Consider the following 19,036-nt stretch of genomic DNA (forward strand, 5'->3'; position numbering starts at 1 on the left):
TATAAAAGATATACATATATATATATATATATATATCTACATCTACGTTAAAGTATACATATAAAGAAATATTTATTAGTACTATAGCTTAAGATGTCATAAGTTAATTATAGAGCAGTATTTTAAGTGCTAAAAATAGTACTTAAGACGGAAATCGTTTATAAATACCGACTTACATAACGTTGTTGATTTTCCGAGATTAAAGGCCTATCCAGATAAACTTATATAGTTGTACAATAAATTTTTATTACACATTAAGACTTTGTTTTTCACTACACTTTTATCAAATTTTGACTAAAACTGGATTATGTATAAATATATAACAACGCATTTGTGCGTTAATTTTGTTCTAATCGCGTTCTGAATATATAGACTTAAATTTAAAGATATAAACATAGATTCCATTCATCGACATTAATTTAAGTGATGACCTTATCGTTAGTAATGACGCGTATTTTAATAATATTATGTATGTAATGTCGTCTACTTCTAACATTAATATATTTTTTATAAAACATATTATTACCTTTATTCGATTAGGAACTTAATTATTTTAAATAAACAGAAATTGAAATCGATGCCTTTTTTAAAAACAGCGATGTCTATTATTATACAATATATTATAATTAAGTAACATTTATGAAAAAAGCATTTTTTGATTTACATTTATCCATGCAAAGGCAGTTTTCAGGTCGGCCCTGAAAATAAGTCTACGTATTTATACTGAGAACGACGCCGAAATTAAGTATCTTTTTTGTTAAATAAAATTACAATCCAATTTTAATTTTAATTCAATCTAGTTTAATACGGCCTTAATGAAACAAGTATTGTGAAATAAAGTTCGCTCAATCGGCACTGTTCTTTGCATGAATAAAAGTTTTTCAGGACTGACCCGAAAACTGCCTTTGCATGGATAAAAATAATACGAAAATTGTTATGTCCATAAATTATTAGTTAATTATAATATGTTTTAATACAATAAGTTATTTGCATAAATTATTATTTAATTATAATATGTTATAGTATAAGACTTTTTATCTTTTTATAACAAGGCTCAATAGTGAATCATTTTTATTTATAAAAAATGATTAAAGTTCCAACCCAAATAAAAATAGTAGTGTTTTTAGAAAAGATATTAATGCTAGAAATAGAGAATATATGTATGTATGTACATAATAAAATAACATACACACCATTATTAATAACAAAAGTCATCGCTCAATGTCAAGGGATAGAAGTGTACCTTTTATGTTTATATCTTTCTGGTTAGAGTCCGTATTCAATGATTATAGTAAAATTAGCACATGACTTCCGTTTCCGGCGGTATTGGAGAGAGAGCTAGGAGTGTTAGTTAGTGGAGTATAAGGTGCGTTTGGTGTGTGAGTGAGTGAGGTGGAGGGATTGTGTGAGCGAGGGGAGAGCAAGAGGAGTGCGTGGGAGTGAGAGGAGGTGGAGGGAGAAAGAGAGGGTCTGGGAAAAATAAGCGAGTGAGAGACGGTGAGAGAGAGGAGTGAGGTTAGGTAGACGGCCGATGCGGGTAAACGGTTTACCATGTGCCGTTTACCCCTAGAACGTCCTTGGTCGGCTGCCCAACCTCGGAAATCCGAGTAACGGATGCCGGAGGACGAATATAGCATGGTAGGGGCAAACTGAGCTTTGACCCCGCCGATGACTCGTTAAACGGAATTGACGGTAGTCCTGGAGTGCCAGCTTGCGCCTTCGAATGGCTTTGGCTTTTCGCCGGACGTTGGCGTTAAGCGTTGGCCTCCCCAGCGGCCCCTGATATAACACGAGTACTGCGGGAGATGGGGAGCCCCACCGGGCTGGCTACCGGTGCCCCATCATATGGTGTCGGACTCGCAGGGGTGGTGGCTTTCGCTGGACACTGGGCATCTTGCTAACATTTCGTGTGATGCATGTGCCTTTAAGCCACGGGGCTCGACCCCAGCCCTGTCATTCTATGCAGAGCATGCATTGATGCTCGCAGGTGACGGGGTGGCTCTCATGCTTTGGAGCAACATCTCAGAGTACAATAAAGAAGGGGCTAGTAGTTACGTGGTGAAACCGCAGTATCCCCATTTGCGGCCGGTGCTGTCTGTCCTGAAGTACGTAACACGCAGTGCATGTGCTCCGTAAGGGGGAAATCCCAGGTTCAGTACCGGTTGACGGGATGGGAGTAACCGCGGTGGATCCGCCGCGGCACCTCGGGGTGCTCAGCTGGGGGGGCTAACCGCCCCCCCAGACCCCCCGGTCGGCGGAGAGTAACTATGCCTCTCTTAAAGTAGACGGCCGATGCGAGAGGTGGTAGGGGGGAGAGAGCAACTAGAGAGCGCGCGAAGAAAGTAACTATAGCATGGAACGTAGAAGGATATAGAGAGGCGACGAGCGAAAGAGTGTCGTTGGTAGAGAGTGTAGAGGGCAGGATGGAGAAGTACACGCGTACGATGAATCTCGGTAGGGAGAGAAGTGATAGCGTAGGGGAGTGCGCGATAGAAAGCGGAAAGAGGAAAAGGGAGATGTTGGGAAAAGAGTCGCAGGAAGAAGAGGGGGGGCGGCGGAGATTTTTAAGCGTAGCCACAAGACAACCAGGTCACCGGTGGGAAGGGGGGTGAGGGATGAGATGAAGGAGATGCTACAGGAAATTAGAAGAGATATAAGAGAGGGTTTAGGAGGGGTGAGAGAGGAAATAAGGAAAGAGGCGGAGGGACAAAAAGAGGCGATGAGGATGGAGGTAGAAAGGATGAAGGAAGATTTTAAGGTCAGAGAGGAAAGATGGAATAAAGAGAGAGAGGACTTAAAGAGAAGGATAATGAAGATAGAGAAGGAAGTAGAAGGTTTAAAGATAGGAAGGAAGGAGGATGAGAGAGGAAGCGAGGGAGAGGTGGAGAGGGAGGGAGGAGGTCTCAGGGGAGGCAGGGAGGTAGAGGAGTGGAAAGAGAGAGTTAAGAAATTAGAGAGAAGATGGGAAATGAAAGAAAGGGGGGACAGAAGGCGAAGCTTGATAGTAAAGGGGATGAAAGGTGGGGAAGGGAGTTTGAAGGAAAGAGTGGAAGGGATAATTAAAGTATTAGGGATACGAGTGGAGGGTAAAGTGGAGGAAGTTAGGAAAGTAGAGGGAGGTAGAAGAGAGAGGGGGGAGATGGTGATAGTGAAGATTGTAAGAGGGAGGTGATGTTAAATAAGTGGAGACTAAAAGGGAAAGAGGTATGGATAGAAGAGGATTTAACGTGGGAGGAAAGGAGGATTAATTGGAAGGCGAGAAGAGTGGCTTCAGAAAGAGGATGGAAAGGGAACAGGGTGAGAATCAGGCAAAAGGGAGCGTGGATTGGAGGGGAATGGTGGTCCTGGGATGAAGAGAGTGGAGAATTGAGAAGGGGAGGGGAGAGAAGAGCTACAGTGGAGGGATCAAGTGAGCGGGGGGAAGGAGGGGTGGAGAGGGGCACGAAGGGGGGAGGAGGAAAAGGAGAGCAGTAGAGCGTGTAGTCGAGGAGAGTGAGGAGAAAGAGGAACGGCGGACAGCAGAGGGGAGAGGGAAAGGAAGTTATAAAGTAGCATTTTGGAACGTAGCAGGGATAGCCAACAAAAGGGAAGATTTTTGGATGGAGGTTAAGAAATGGGATATAATTATAATGAGCGAGACGTGGTTAGATGAAAGGGGGTGGATGAGAGCAAGGGAGTTCTTTCCAAAGAGATACAGATGGGAAGTGCAGGTAGCGAAAAGAAAAAATAAAAAAGGAAGAGCAAAAGGGGATATGGTCCTGGGAATTAGGAAGGGGATAGAAGTGAAAAAAGTGGAAGCGGGGAAAGAAGAAGGAATGGTGGAGGTGATAGTGGAAATGAACAAAGAAAAATGGAGATTAGTGGGGGTATATATTAATGGGGATATAGAAAAAAAATTGGAGTGTATGAAGGAATGAATGGAGGGGGGAGACGGAGTGAGGACTCTAATAAGTGGAGATTTCAATGCCAGAACTGGAGAGGATGGTGGGGGAGTAGACGAACAGAATTGGGAGGAGGAAGGGGGGAGAAGAAGGTCAAAGGACAAGAAGATGAACAAGGAAGGGAGAGTGTTGGTAGGAAGGATGGAGGAGGTGGGGTGGGCAATTTTTAATGGGAATATAGAAGGAGACAGGCAGGGAGAGTGGACTTTTACTGGGGGAAGGGGGGAATCAGTCATAGATTATGTGGTGGGAAGTGTGGAAACCAAGGAAATGGTGAATAGAATAGAGATAGGAGATTGTGGATTCCGATCACCACCCCCTGGTGGTGTGGATCGGAGGGAACGAGGGGAATCAATTCGACAGAGGAGAGGGAAGTACCAGAAGAAGATGGGTATGGTCGGGGAAGGGAATAAAAGATTTTAGAGAGGCGTTAGGAGAGCTACCAGTAGGCGATGGAGAGGTGGAGAGAGTGTGGGAGGAAATGAAAGAACTGGTATTGGAGATTTTGAAGAGGGGCAATAAAGAGAAAGGGGGGATGGTTAGAAGAGGCTGGTGGGACGAGGAATGTAGGATAAAGAAAAAAGAGGTGAGAAGGGCACTGAGGAGGTGGAGAGAAGGGGAGGGGGATAGACAGTGGTACAAAAAGGAAAGGCTAGAGTATAGAAAGCTGATGGAGAGGAAGAAGAAGGAGGAGAATGAGAAGTGGGAAAAAGAGTTGAGGGAGATAAAAACGGAAAACCAGATGTGGGAAATGGTAGGTAAGACTAGGGAGAGAAAAAGAGTGAATGAGGGGATTAAAATGGAGGAATGGAATAAATATTTCAGGGACTTGTTGGGGGGAGTAAATGGGAGAGTAAGGAGAGGCGCGGAAAGGGGAAGGGGAGGAGACCAGGAGGAGGGGTTACCACGCGAAGAGATAAAAAGAGTACTACCGGGAATGAAGGATAAAAAAGCAGCAGGGGCGGATGGGATTCCGGCTGAAGTGTGGAAATACGGGGGGGAGAAAATGGAGCGATGGGTTTGGAAAATATGTGACAGGATCAGGAGGGGCGAAGGATGGATTGAGGAGTGGAGTGATGGGGTGATCGTCCCGATCGTGAAAAAGGGGGAGGGGATAAGCGTGGAGGAGTACAGAGGAGTGTCGCTGACGTCGTCGCTGTACAAAGTGTATGCGACGGTGCTAGCGAACAGGTTGAAAGCAGAGGTAGAAGAAAAAGTTGATTCCACAGAACCAAGTGGGGTTCCGAAAGGGTTTAGGGACAATTGATAACGTCTACGTGCTAAACTATCTAATAAACAGGCAGGTCAGCAAGCCGGGAGGTAAAATGGTCGCGCTCTTTGTGGATCTAAGAGCCGCGTTTGATTGTGTGGACAGAGAGATATTAGCAAAGGCAATGAGGGATAGAGGGATTAGAGAGGGGCTGGTGATAAGGTGTGAAGGGGTGCTCAGGGAAACAAGGAACCGCGTGAGAATAGGAGAAAATCTCGGAGAGTGTTTCTGGACGGGAAGGGGGGTGAGACAGGGGTGTCCCCTGAGTCCGACCCTATTCAACTTGTTAACGGCGGACCTGGAGCAAACGATGAGAAGGGGTGGATGGGGGGGACTGAAACTGAGGGAAGAAAAAGTTTACTCCTTGTCTTATGCAGACGATATGGTACTGTTGGCGGAGGAGGAGGACGACATGAGAAGCATCCTGGTTAGGTTGGAGAGATACTTACAAGGAAATACAGGGAAGTGTCCGCCTCAGATTAAAACGAGTTTTTAATATGTTGTAGTACAGATAAAAATAAGGGACACGTATTTTTTTATACGTGCTCATACGCACTTTAAGGGGGTGAAACACCCCTTTGAAGAAAATCGTTTTTTTTCTTTCGAAGCGTATGCCGTCGAAACTATAAGAGATAGAAAAAAATGTTTCAAATGAAAGTTGAATGGATCGAAGAGTAATTTATAACAGCGAAAAAAAAATTTTTTTTTAAATTTTTTTTAATATTTTCCCCCACCACTTACCTATTTCTTTTCAAAATTTTTATTTTTTTTATAAGCAAAATAAAGCTTATTTTATTACGAATTCAATGGTATATGATAAAGTTACGATACAACATTCCCATTTTCCAAAAATAATTAAAAACCTCTCTATACGCACGGTACGCGCACCCGTCCGCGCGTTCGTGCGCTACGGAAGTGACTCCCTTCGACGTGCCTTTAACATGTACAGATTAAAATAAGAGACACGTATTTTTTACACGTGTCCTAATACACTTTTAAGGGTGAAACACCCTTTTGAAGAAAATCGGGTTTTTTCTTTCGAAGCGTGTATCGTCGAAACTATAAGAGATAATAAAAAAAAAAACTCCCGACTTCTGCCAAAAGTTGGTTTAATAACAAGAATTAAAAAGTTTAAGATTAAAAATTAATTTATAACAAAAAGAATTAAAAATTTAAAAAACAATTTAAAAAATTATAAAGTTAATTAAAATTAAATAAAAATTAAAAAATTAAAAAGTTAATTACAAAAATTACAAAAATAAGAAAAAACCAACAAATTAATAAAAATTAACTAAATTAACAAATTTAGTAAAAAATTGGAAATAAAAAACAAATTAACCTAAAAACAGAAAATCAACTAGAGTAAAAAATAATAATAAAAAGATTGCTTTAAAAAGTTTGAAATAAAAATTAATTAAACAATTAAAATAACAACAAAAAATAAAACTACGGATAAAAAATAGTTTTAAAAGTTTGAAATAAAAATTAATTAAAGCAAATACTAATACTTGACATTTTAAACGCTAATTATATTTTTAGCACATTAATGTACCAATTAAAAATTAAAATTGAAATTTACACTTTGTTTAATAAAATACTTTTTTTTTCAATAATAAATTGTATTTAACCAGCAGTCGGGAGACGCCACGCTAAATAATAAATATAACATTACATTATATCCTGAATAGTTATAACATTCAGCGTTATAACATTAACAATTTAAATTTGTTAATTTAGTTAATTTTTATTAAATTGTAGATTTTTTTCTTATTTTTGTAATTTTTGTAATTAATTTTTTAATTTTTAATTTTTTATTTAATTTTAACTAACTTTATAATTTTTTAAATTGTTTTTTAAATTTTTAATTTGTTTTGTTATTAATTAATTTTTAATCTTAAACTTTTTAATTCTTGTTATTAAACCAACTTTTGGCAGCAGTCGGGAGTTTTTTTTTTTATTATCTCTTATAGTTTCGACGATACACGTCTCGAAAGAAAAAACCCGATTTTCTTCAAAGGGGTGCTTCACCCTTAAAAGTGTATTAGGACACGTGTAAAAAATACGTGTCCCTTATTTTAATCTGTACAACATATTAAAGGCACGTCGAAATCGAAGGGAGTCACTTTTGTAGCGCACGAACGCGCGTACCGTGCATATCGAGAGATTTTTAATTATTTTTGGAAAATGGGAATGTTGTATCGTAACTTTATCATATACCGTTGAATTCGTAATAAAATAAGCTTTATTTTGCTTATAAGAAAAATAAAAATTTTGAAAAAAGTAAGTAAGTGGTGGGGGAAAGTATTAAAAAAATTAAAAAAAAATATATTTTTTCGCTGTCCATAAATTACTCTTCGAGCCATTCAACTTTCATTTAAAACATTTTTTTCTATCTCTTATAGTTTCGACGGCATACACTTCGAAAGAAAAAAACCGATTTTCTTCAAAGGGGTGTTTCACCCCCTTAAAGTGCGTATGGGCACGTATAAAAAAATACGTGTCCCTTATTTTTATCTGTACTACAACATATTAAAAACTCGTTTTAATCTGAGGCGGACACTTCCCTGTGTTTCCTTGTTAGATGGAGAAGGTTTGGAACTCAATGCGGGCAAGACGAGGATAATGAGGTTCAGGAAAAGGGGGGGGGGGAAGAAAAGGAAAGTGAATTGGAGATGGAAAGGAAAGGCAATAGAGAAGGTAAAAGAGTTCTCCTACTTGAGCTACGTAGTGCAAGGCAATGGAGGGCAGGGGGCACAAGTGAGGGAAAGGTTAAGGAAAAGAGCAGCAATAATGGGAAAAGTATGGGGAATTGGGAAAAGAAGGTTTAAGGGGGACTGGGGTAGACTGTGCTGGTTATTTGACATGCTGGTATGGCCGGTGATAGGTTATGGGTGGAAATATGGGGATGGAAGGAGAGGGAAGCACTGGAAAGACTACAAGAAAGATTCCTGAAATGGGTGATGGGGGTAAATTGGGGGACTCCGGGGTACATGGTAAGAGAAGAAATACAGAGAGGAAAGTTCAGGGAAAGGGCGGGAATAAGGGCAATAGGGTTTGAAAAAAGGTTGGAGGAAGGAAGGGGAAGCGAGCTAGCAAAGAGGTGTTGGGAGGAAGTGAAAGCAAAAAGTAGAGGAAAGAAAAGTATATCAGAATGGGAGGAGGAAAGAAGGGGATTCTTCGGGATGAGAGGAGTGGGAGGGGATGGAATGGATATAATGGGGAGTAATATGGAAGGTCTGATTAAGAGGGAGAGAGAGATGCAGAGGGAGGAAAGATGGGAGAGAATAATGAAGACGAAGGGTAATAGGGAGTATAAATGGATTAAGGGGGAGGGAATTCCGGGGTATTTAAAGAAAGGGTGGGGAGAGAGTAGGTGGAAAATGGTGGCAAGATTTAGGTTAGGGGAGGGGTTGAGGGGAAGCAGACACTGGGAGAAGGATGAGCGTAAGAGATGCAGGATGTGTGAACGAATGAATGAAACGTGGGAGCATGTGTGGGAGGAATGTGTGAGCTGGGGGAATGGGAAGGGATGGCAGGAGATGAGGGGGATTGTGCTGGGTGAGGATGGGGAGAGAGAAGAATGGCTGAGGAGGTTAGAAGTATGGAGGGGAGGGAATGGGCATGAGGAGAGGGCGGGGGGGAATGTGTGGAGGAAGATTCAAATGAGTGAGTGGATGAAGGGATGATTAAAGAGGACTCAAAAGAAACACCGGAAGCGGAGGTCCCGTTAGGTTAGGTAGGACTGCGGCGCGTGTGTGTGTGTGTAAATTGTAGGAGAAATAGGATAGATATAAGTATAGATTGCGGCGTCCTAGTTTGTAGTTAAGTAAGATAGTCGATAAGGAATAATTGTACGGATTGTACGGAGATGTAACCCTAAGGGGAGGCAATAAATTATCTATCTATCTATCTATCTAGTAAAATTAGCACATGAATGCGTCATTATATCTTGATTACATATACATAAGACGTTTACATATACATAAGCCATAAAATAAGGATGTCACAGAAGAGCACAAATATTGCTAGAAATGCATTTTGAATACGGGCCTTAATCTTGGAAAACCAACAGCTCTATGTAAATCGATATTTAAATCAATTATTGTTTTCATCTTAAGTAACATTTTAAGATCCTAAAATACAGCACTATAATTAATTTATATCTTAAGATAGTACTTAAAGTAATTTTAAGTATAAGATTCTGCTATGAATATTAGCCATAAACTTTGTTAGATAAAATTGAAATTAATAATTATTAACTATCGAGCCTTGTTATAAAATGGGATCCTGATAGCGCACGGGACCGATAGTCCATCACCACTCACAGCGGCTAATGCCTTTTTCCGTTGTTTGTGTTAGATAAGTCAAGATAATTGGTTGGTGGGCTATCGCACCGTGCGCTTTCGGATCCCGTTCTCTAAAATGTTATATGTATATGATATACTATTGCTATAGCATAATATATGTATATATTATACTATTATTGTACTATAACATATTATAATTAAATAATAATTTATGCAAATAACAATGTTTGGTTTACTTTTATCCATGCAAAGGCAGTTTTCGGGTCAGTCCTGAAAAATTTTTTATGTATCCATACGAAGAACGACGCCAATTGAGCGAACTTTATTTCACAGTACCCGTTTCATTAATGAAAAAGATACTTTTGGCGCCATTCTTCGTATTGATACGTAGACTTATTTTCAGGGCCAACCCAAAAACTGCCGTCGAAGTTAAAAATAGTCGAAATTTGTATACATATTATTATATTGTGACACGTTATAATATAGTTATATATAGTTATGTTCTAATACACAATAACATATAAGTTTACTTCATCTTCCGATTCAAATTAAATACAATACTTCGTAGCATGTAATCATATAGCGGTAATTTCTGAAAATTCAGGACCGACCTGTAAACTGCCATTGCATGGATAAATGTAAATCGAAAAGTGCTATTTGCATAAATGTTACTTAATTATAATATGTTGTATAATAGATATAACTTTTTAAAAAGGCATTCAAATATACGTTTAAATTTAAAGTCGAACAGAAATTCTTATTTTTTACATAAAAAATAACGCTTTCAGTGTATTTCTCTATATAAGAGTCAATCTGTCAAAAATAAGAGAAATTAAAGAGAGAGAATGTAAATTGATGATTAAATATATCGGAATATGATACAAATTTATGTAAATTTTCCTACTATATTTGAAAAGACTGCTTTTCTTTAATGAAAACTGATGGTTCCGTTCTCATAAAATAACTATAAAACATGCGTGGTGATAAACAAAAAACGATGCATCTGTGTTCACGAAACGTCCATATATGTGTACATCTATGATTCTATCTCGTAGTTCCTGTTCAGTAAGGTGCCGAAATACATATATAATTATTTATATCCGGAAAAATATCAATATTCAGAAGAAATTATAGTTATTAAGGTTGTATTATTGTTGCAAAGCATACGATGGAATATGCAGAGTAATTAATTATCAACCCAATCAGCACACAATATTTAAAAAATGTTTTTAAAAACATTTAAAAAAACATTTTTAAAAACATTTATAAAAACATTAAAAATAATGGGTTAAGTGCCCTTTTTTTCATTAAAAAAATGTTTATTTTAACATTAAAAAAAATATTTTTCAAATAGTATAAAAACGTTTTTAAAACATTTAAAGAAAACGTTTATTAAACGTTAAAGAAACGTTCTTTTTAACGAAGCATAAATGAGCAAAACAATATTTAAAAAAGCTTTTGCAATAAAAAAATTCTTCAAAAACGTTAAAATTAGTGGATTTACACCCCTTTTTACATTAAACAATTTTTTTTAATATTGAGATTTTTTTCTTAAGAATTTTTTCTCGGAAATTTCCACCCATCCAAGTTGCGACTTCAGTGAACGTTGTTTGACTCTTATGATCGCTGCGAACTGATCCCTTGTGATGATCTGTAAACACTTTGTGTGTATGCATGTACATCACTGATAGATCAAGTCAATATGTCATCGAAAAGACAAAATATATACAATTAAAGTATATTATTTATTTAAATATATATAAGTTAATTTTTTACTGATTTTTATAGATGTTATTGAAACATTTTTTAAACAAATTTTAAATTTAATAATAATTGAAAAATAAAGAGCTTAAATGTTAAATAAGTAATAAATAAACATAATTTTATAGAGATGAAAAATAAGTAAAAAAATTAATATTAAATAAACATTAAATAAATATTAAAAAATATTAAAAAACATTTAAAAAATGCTTACTAAAATCATTTTTTCAATTAAATAATTCATGAAAAGTAAATACTTAAACAATAATAACAATATTAAATAAATAGTTAAAAAATGTTTTAAAAAAAAAATTAATAATAATTATTAAATTAATATTCAACAAATGTAAAATTAATATTTTTGAAATTGTTGTTTCAAATAAAAAATTAATGTGAAATAAGTATTAAATATTAAGTAAATGTTAAATTAATGTTTTATAAACGGTTTTTTTAAATACAAAATTAATGTAAAATAAATATTAAATTAATGTTTAATAAATGTTAAATTAATGTTTTTAGAAAATGTTTTTTCAAATAAAAAATTAATGTGAAATAAATTTTAAATAAACGTTAAATAAACGTTAAATAAACATTTTTCCAAATCATTATTTTAAATATTTAGTTAATGTTAAATAAATGTTAAATAAACGTTAAATAAATTTTAAATAAATATTTTTTCTAAATCATTATTTTAAATATTTAATTAATGTTGAATAAATATTTAATAAATATTTAATAAATATTTTTGTTATAATGAATTGTACAATGAAAAATTAATATTAAATAAATATTAAAAAAACATTTAAAAAATATTGTGTGCTGATTGGGAAGAGGCACGGTCACTTCTTCTGCCATGTGCAAAAGCGGAGCCATGCAAACGAAGCGATTACATTTACAACAGTTTCACTTCTAAAGTTATCAAAATGGAAGATACATATATATGTAGTGACGTTGCTATATGAATTTGTATCTTGCATTATTAATCATTTCAGAATTGTTTCTGCTGTAGACTTGTAAATGAAGTTAAGAATTATTACGCAAATTCTGTCGTGTGATAATGCTAGCAGCAATAATATAACATCAATAATTATAATTTCGTTTGAGTATTGATAACTATCCATAATTTTAGTACAATTTTAGAAGAAGGAAATTTACAAGTTTTGGGAATTTAATTAAAATGTATGGTTTATATCAACATCGAAAGAAGTACTTCGTAAAAATTCGAAGTACTCATTGTTGTAAAAAATTGATTGCACAAAATGGTAAGTTACAAATTTCATACCATGATCTTTATTATTATTAATAATGGACTTGTCAATAACTTATTAAATTAAAAAAAATAGCCGATTAAATTTATGAATTGCCAACTAAAATACTAAACTGATATTTTGTTTTCGTTATAGATTTTCTACAAATTACAATTTATTTGTATAAAATATAATAATTTTAATTAATAATACATAATATTAAGTGATGTGTTCAAAAAAATTAAAAAATTAGGATAAGAACAATTAGTTTTACGTTTTATAATTGGCAAAGTCATAAATTTAATTATGTACATTTTAACAAAATTTGATTGCGGTTAATATTAAGACTGGCCTATTGCGAGAAAGGATTTTTATTGTAGATTGAGATTAATGGATTTAATTATTTATTTACAATATTAAATAGACTTTCTTTTTTTAATTAAAATTAAACTCTTATCTACCTTTAAAATATCTATTCAATGTAATTATTTTTTTAAGTATTTTAAAACTTGTTTTAAATATAATTATCAAAAATGTTTTGATCCACAGATAATCATGAAATGCTTAAAATTATTGCGACAAATTTAAATGCAAAGATACCAATCTTGCAAATAAATAAACACATAGGTAAAAACAAAAGTTTCTATTTCTATGTATAATAATCAGAAACCAACGTGTCATTAATACTTGTAATTTTTTACAGTCGATAAAGAACCTAAATATATTGTAATTTCTATGAAGCAACGACTGAAATAATACTAGATCAAAATGTCAATTTACCTAATGAATCTACATCTGACGTGTTACTGCATGAAAATATTTTACCTATGAATATAAGTGGACTTTCTGACTTAATTGTTGATATAGAAAACGATTTACAAGTTACAATATTACCATTTCCAGAATTGAATGATATAGACGTATTCTTAAATACTGATTTATATTGTCAAAATGTTGAAGAAAATGTCATTGTTGGCAAAGTGTTCGACGGTAATGTTCACCTATAAGGATGGTCAGTGGAAGTATAAAAGAAAATCTTGATGCAGCTCACGTTTTACAGCTCATGTATTTCAGTATAACACAGACAGAGAGAGAGCACGAAAGTACACATAATGTCGAGTTTAGTCGACCACCGCATACAATCGATATTATCCTAGTCTGTTCGATAATTGTTGTGTGTATCAATATCCATCAAACCCCCCACTATGATCACTCTGCAATTATCGCTGTAATCCTAATCTTTCGATATGCTTATTTATTATAATGTGGGATAAGTGTGTAACGATTCGACTTTTCTCGCGGTCACGGATTAGCTCGCCGGTGCCAGGGTCGAGAAAAGAAGGAACTCCGATTTGAAAGAAAATTAACAAAATATTTATTTAAATCAATTTCTCCTCACACTCCGTGATACAAAATAATAAAATAAAATTTATTAGGAAGAGAGGAAGTTAACACCTTCGGAACTCGTGTTCCCCGGAACGTTTGATCACACACGGAAAGAACCTAAAACTAATTGTAACGTACTCGCATAGAGAACACATAGAAAACTTAAACTAAATTAAGCGCTCGCGGCGTAGATTGAGACGCGGATCTTACAAACTAACGCTCGGAAAATATTACAAGTAACGCGACTTAATGCTAACGCAACTTAATAGCTATCGCTCGCCTGAGGAAGGGGTCACGATACGCTCGCTTTGTTAGGAGGGCGCTTATTCGGACGGAACGCTCGGGACGGAGGATATCCAAGGAAAAATCCGGCGAGGAAGTTGTAACTCCGGGTAATCGCGTCGTCGCCGACCGAGTGAAAATATTCTAAATCTGCTCTGAAAAGAAAACAAAATTAAGAATCGAAATTAAAGGACAGGTAACAGGCAAAGAAACGGGTATCCGAGTAAGCCCGGTATCAGGAAGCCGAGAGTACCCGGCGTAGAAGTGCGGTACGGAATAACCGAGTACGCTCGGTATCAGGAGACCGTAAACGGCCTGTGTCAGGAAGCCGAGAACGCCCGGCACAGGAGTGCGGGTAACCGAGAACGCCCGGTGTCAGGAAGGCCGTAGCCGGCCTATGTCAGGAAGCCGAGAACGCCCGGTGTCAGGGGTTTTCAGGAAACCGAGTACACCCGGTATAAGGAAGCCGAGAACACCCAGCCAAGGAGCTCCGAGTATTCCCGGAGTGTCGGTACCGGTGATTTGGAACCGACTGGTTGTTCCTTCCTGGTGTGGCTCCGTATTTATACCCTCCAGCCGCCCACGCAGTCGGAACCACGTGTTTACCCCACTTTTCGGCGTGTACCTACGCGCACGTGCCCGCGCGATGCTACGTGTGACGTCACGCGACCGGGCGCAAGAGCGAGCGAGATGGAAGACGGAACCGACGTCACGTGGCCGCGCGTGCGAGTGAGCGAGACGGAGAGTACTGACGTCACGTGATCGGGTGTGCGAGTAAAAGAGACGGAACGATACGTTATAATCCGGCGTGCGAGCGAGAAAGAGATATAATTTACCTGTGTAACGATGCTATCGTTACAAGTGCTTCGTTAAAATGTCCGCTACATTATCCCCTGATGAAATATGTTTTAATTCAATGAAGCCCTTTGCATGTGATTCTCCAGTTATATGATAGGCTATATCAATATGTTTTGTACGCGATCTTTCTATCTTATTTCTTGTGAAATCAATAGCTGATTTGTTATCGCATCTAATCACATATGGACTACTAGGCACGTTAAGATTAGTTTTCTGCCCTAACTCATTAAACATCATATTCAGCCATAAGGCTTCTTTTACAGCTACTTCTAAAGCAACGTACTCAGCTTCCATAGTTGATGTTGAAATTGACTTTTGCTTGTTACATTTCCATGTTACCGGATTTCCATTCAAAAATACTATCATGCCACTATATGAATGTCTATCATCTACATCTGATGCCCAATCTGCATCACTAAAGATTTCTATATCATTTACACCGCCACTGTACACTAGGCTAATATCTTTCGTTGCAGCCAAATATCTTAATACTCTTTTAGCTTGTAACCAGTGCGCTCTACCAGGATTTGAGCTAAATTGTGACAATTTTGTTATTGCAAATAATATATCTGGTCGCGTTCCCAGCGCTATATACATTAGTGAACCGATTAATTGCTTATATGGTACGTCTTTCATTTCGTCCTTTTCAACATCATTATGTGGGCTGTCACATTTTGATAGTTTCAATCCTACATCAATTGGCGTTTTATTCGCTTTACAGTCATCCATTCCATACTCGTTTAGTAATTTATTTATGTATAACGCTTGCGATAACTTTGCTTTGTTTTCATCATATTCAATAGTCAATCCTAATAAGTACGACGCTTTACCTAGGTCTCTAATTTCGTACTCTGACATCAATAATGACTTAACTTCGTTTACTTTATCAATTGATTGCGCGAACAGTATAATATCATCTACGTATAATGTAAGAATAAGATTGTCGCCATAAGTATAAACACAATTGTTTGCTTTTGATCTTTCAAATCCGTTTTTGGTTAAGAATTCATCAATCGCATTATTCCAAACATGTCCTGACTGCTTTAAACCGTATATTGGCCTTAAAAGTTTCGCTATCTTTGTATCATAGTCTTTATGTCCTGGTGGCAATCTCATATATATTTTCTCTTTAATCTTACCGTAAAGATATGCGCATTTTACATCTAGATGATATATTATCCAATTGTGCGATATTGACATACCTATTAATAATCTAATTAAAGAAATATTCACAACGGGTGCATAGGATTCTGAATAGTCTATATCTTTCTTTTGAGAAAATCCTTGCGCAACTATCCTAGCTCTGTATCTTACTATTTTTCCTGTTGAGTCAATATTAACTTTGTATACCCATTTGCTTCCTACACAACTAACATTTTCTGGCTTGTCTAGTATCTCCCATGTATTTCTATCGTCTAAGTCTTTTAACTCCTCATTCATCGCTGATTTCCATTCTTCTGATTGTGGTGATATCACCGCTTCCTCATACGTAGTAGGCTCAATTATTTCAGTTACGTTTAATTCTATATTTTTAGGTTTACCCGCACGACCCCACGGATTTCTAATTACTTTCTTTGATCTACCTACGCTACGTTTTTCTTCACTAGAACCTGCTTTATCATTTGTATTTTCTTCGCGTGTTTCTTTAATGTCTATTTCGTTATCTTCATCTACAGTATCAGTGCTCTTTATCTCATCCGTATCATCGATATAAACTGGAGTTTCAAGTGTTTTCTTATTATATATATAATCGTATCCGCAAACATCTTCAACGAATTCTACATGTTTTGTTTGTATTATATCATTCTTAACTGCGTCCCATAATCTATATCCTTTTCTTTGACTCGAATATCCTACCAATATGCACTCTTTTCCCCTAGACTCGAGTTTATTTCTACCTTGTTTAACAACGAACGCATAAGCTGAACAACCATATACTTTTAAATGTTTCACGCTTGGTTTATTATCTGTCCAAATTCTTTCCGGAATGTCATCAATAGATGAATGTATTACTCTATTTTTAATGTAACACGCAGTCACTATTGCCTCAGCCCAAAATCTTTCTGGTAATTCAGCATTTTTAAGCATTGCTCGTACTAAATCTAACAGCGTCCTATTAATACGTTCTGCGATTCCGTTCATCTGTGGTGTGTCTACATTTGTCCGTTCATGTTTTATACCCATTTCATCGAACATTCGTTTAAGACTTTTATTGCAATATTCTAATCCATTATCGCTTCTAAATCTTTTTACCTTTCTATCTGTTTCTCTTTCTACCATGGCTATGTATTTTCGGACATATTCTGCTACCTCATCTTTACTCTGTAAGCAACAAACTGTTACTTTTCTAGAATAATCGTCAGTGAATATTAAGAAATATTTTGATCCACCCATTGATTTTATTGGCATAGTGCCACATAGATCTGAATGTACGAGCTCTAATACATTTTTCGTATTTCTACCTCCTAACGCTTTACAGGGTGCTTTCGTTGTTTTACTGACACTACAACTACTACAATGTCTGTCAACTATGTTTACGTTATCTAATCCTCTAACTTTTCTTGATAACTCTTGAATAGTTTTCATATTGACATGACAAAACCTGTGATGCCATTTATCACTTTCAGTTAATTTGTTAGTATACATAGTAAGCATTTCTGTTTGATTTAAATTATTTTTACCTTTCAATACTTTTGCTTTAACAATATATAGGCCGTCTCTACATAAAGCTTCCCCCACTATTGTTCTATTCTCTTTATCCTGAATCTTTAATTTTCCATTATCTATTATGAGACTTTTGCGTTTCTTTTCTATCTGTGAGGCTGACAATAAATTGCGTCTTATATTGGGAACATGATATACATTAATTAATGTAAAATAGAACTTTCTATTACCAACATATGTTTGTATTTTTATATTGCCTACACCTACTGCCTTTAGACTATTATTCGATTTACTATCTGCTGAATAAATTATTTCATTAGCTATTGGTTTATATTTATCGAACCATTCTCTATGTTTACATACGTGATGAGTCGCTCCGCTATCTATTAACCACGAGTCACCTAACTGAGCGTTATTTAATTCTAGCAGTAGTGCATTGTTGTTTTTATGCGTATTAGGTGTAGCGTACCTTTTGTTCCGTTTAAAATTACCCGATTTCGAATTACAGTCGTTCGCTAAATGACCTATCTTGTTACATTTATAGCATCTTCTTCTTTCTTCTTTGCTGTGCTCTTTTGTCTGATGATACGCCTCCTTTGGTTTCTCTTCTGTATGTTCTCCTTCCTTCATGGCACGACGCTCGTACTCGTTCATAAGAATCTCCTTAATCTCGGTTGACTTGAATTTTTCATCGTCCAGGTTTGCTAGCGTCATCACTATTCCATCGTATGCATCCGGAAGTCCTGATAGCATGGCATAAGCCAAATCGTCGTCTCGAAGTTCATATCCAACTTCCTTTAGGCTGTCACTGCATGTCTTTAGCCTGGCCATGTATGAATTTATCGTTTCGTTAGGTTCCAACTTTATGGATAACATCTGCTTCTTTAACTGTAAAATTCTCGCCCGTGACTTTGACTCGAAGATCCTTTGTAATGATTCCCATGCATCGGATGCCTTCTTACAATCTATGATGTGCGTTTGATGTTCTGGTTCAACGCCGAGAGCAATTGTTGCTAAAGCTTTATTCTCTTTAGCCTTAAAGCGTTCTTCTTCTTCTGGCGTGTGTTCTGCCGGCAGTGTAGCTTCGCCGGTAATATGCTGCCACAACTCTCTTTGTATCAATGTCATCTTCATGTTGAACTTCCATGACCGATAATTTGCATCATTCAACTTATCAATGCGATCTACGAATTGCAAAGATGACAAGGCCATTCTACGTGTATGTCTATCTTTCTCACTGGAATACGCCTCGTTAACCTCTCAAGGTGCTGTTCTAGGTTATGTGTCGTCTTTCGCTCGACGAACTGAACATTTACTCGT

At 36.3% G+C, this 19,036-nt stretch overlaps 1 pseudogene; it reads right to left on the minus strand.

Moving 5' to 3' along the window:
• The window catches only part of LOC105206862, a 174,230-nt pseudogene that overhangs the window by 121,290 nt on the left and 33,904 nt on the right, over positions 1–19,036 (minus strand).

Source organism: Solenopsis invicta, chromosome 1, assembly GCF_016802725.1.
Source record: "Solenopsis invicta isolate M01_SB chromosome 1, UNIL_Sinv_3.0, whole genome shotgun sequence".
In the NCBI taxonomy this organism is placed as follows: domain Eukaryota; kingdom Metazoa; phylum Arthropoda; class Insecta; order Hymenoptera; family Formicidae; genus Solenopsis; species Solenopsis invicta.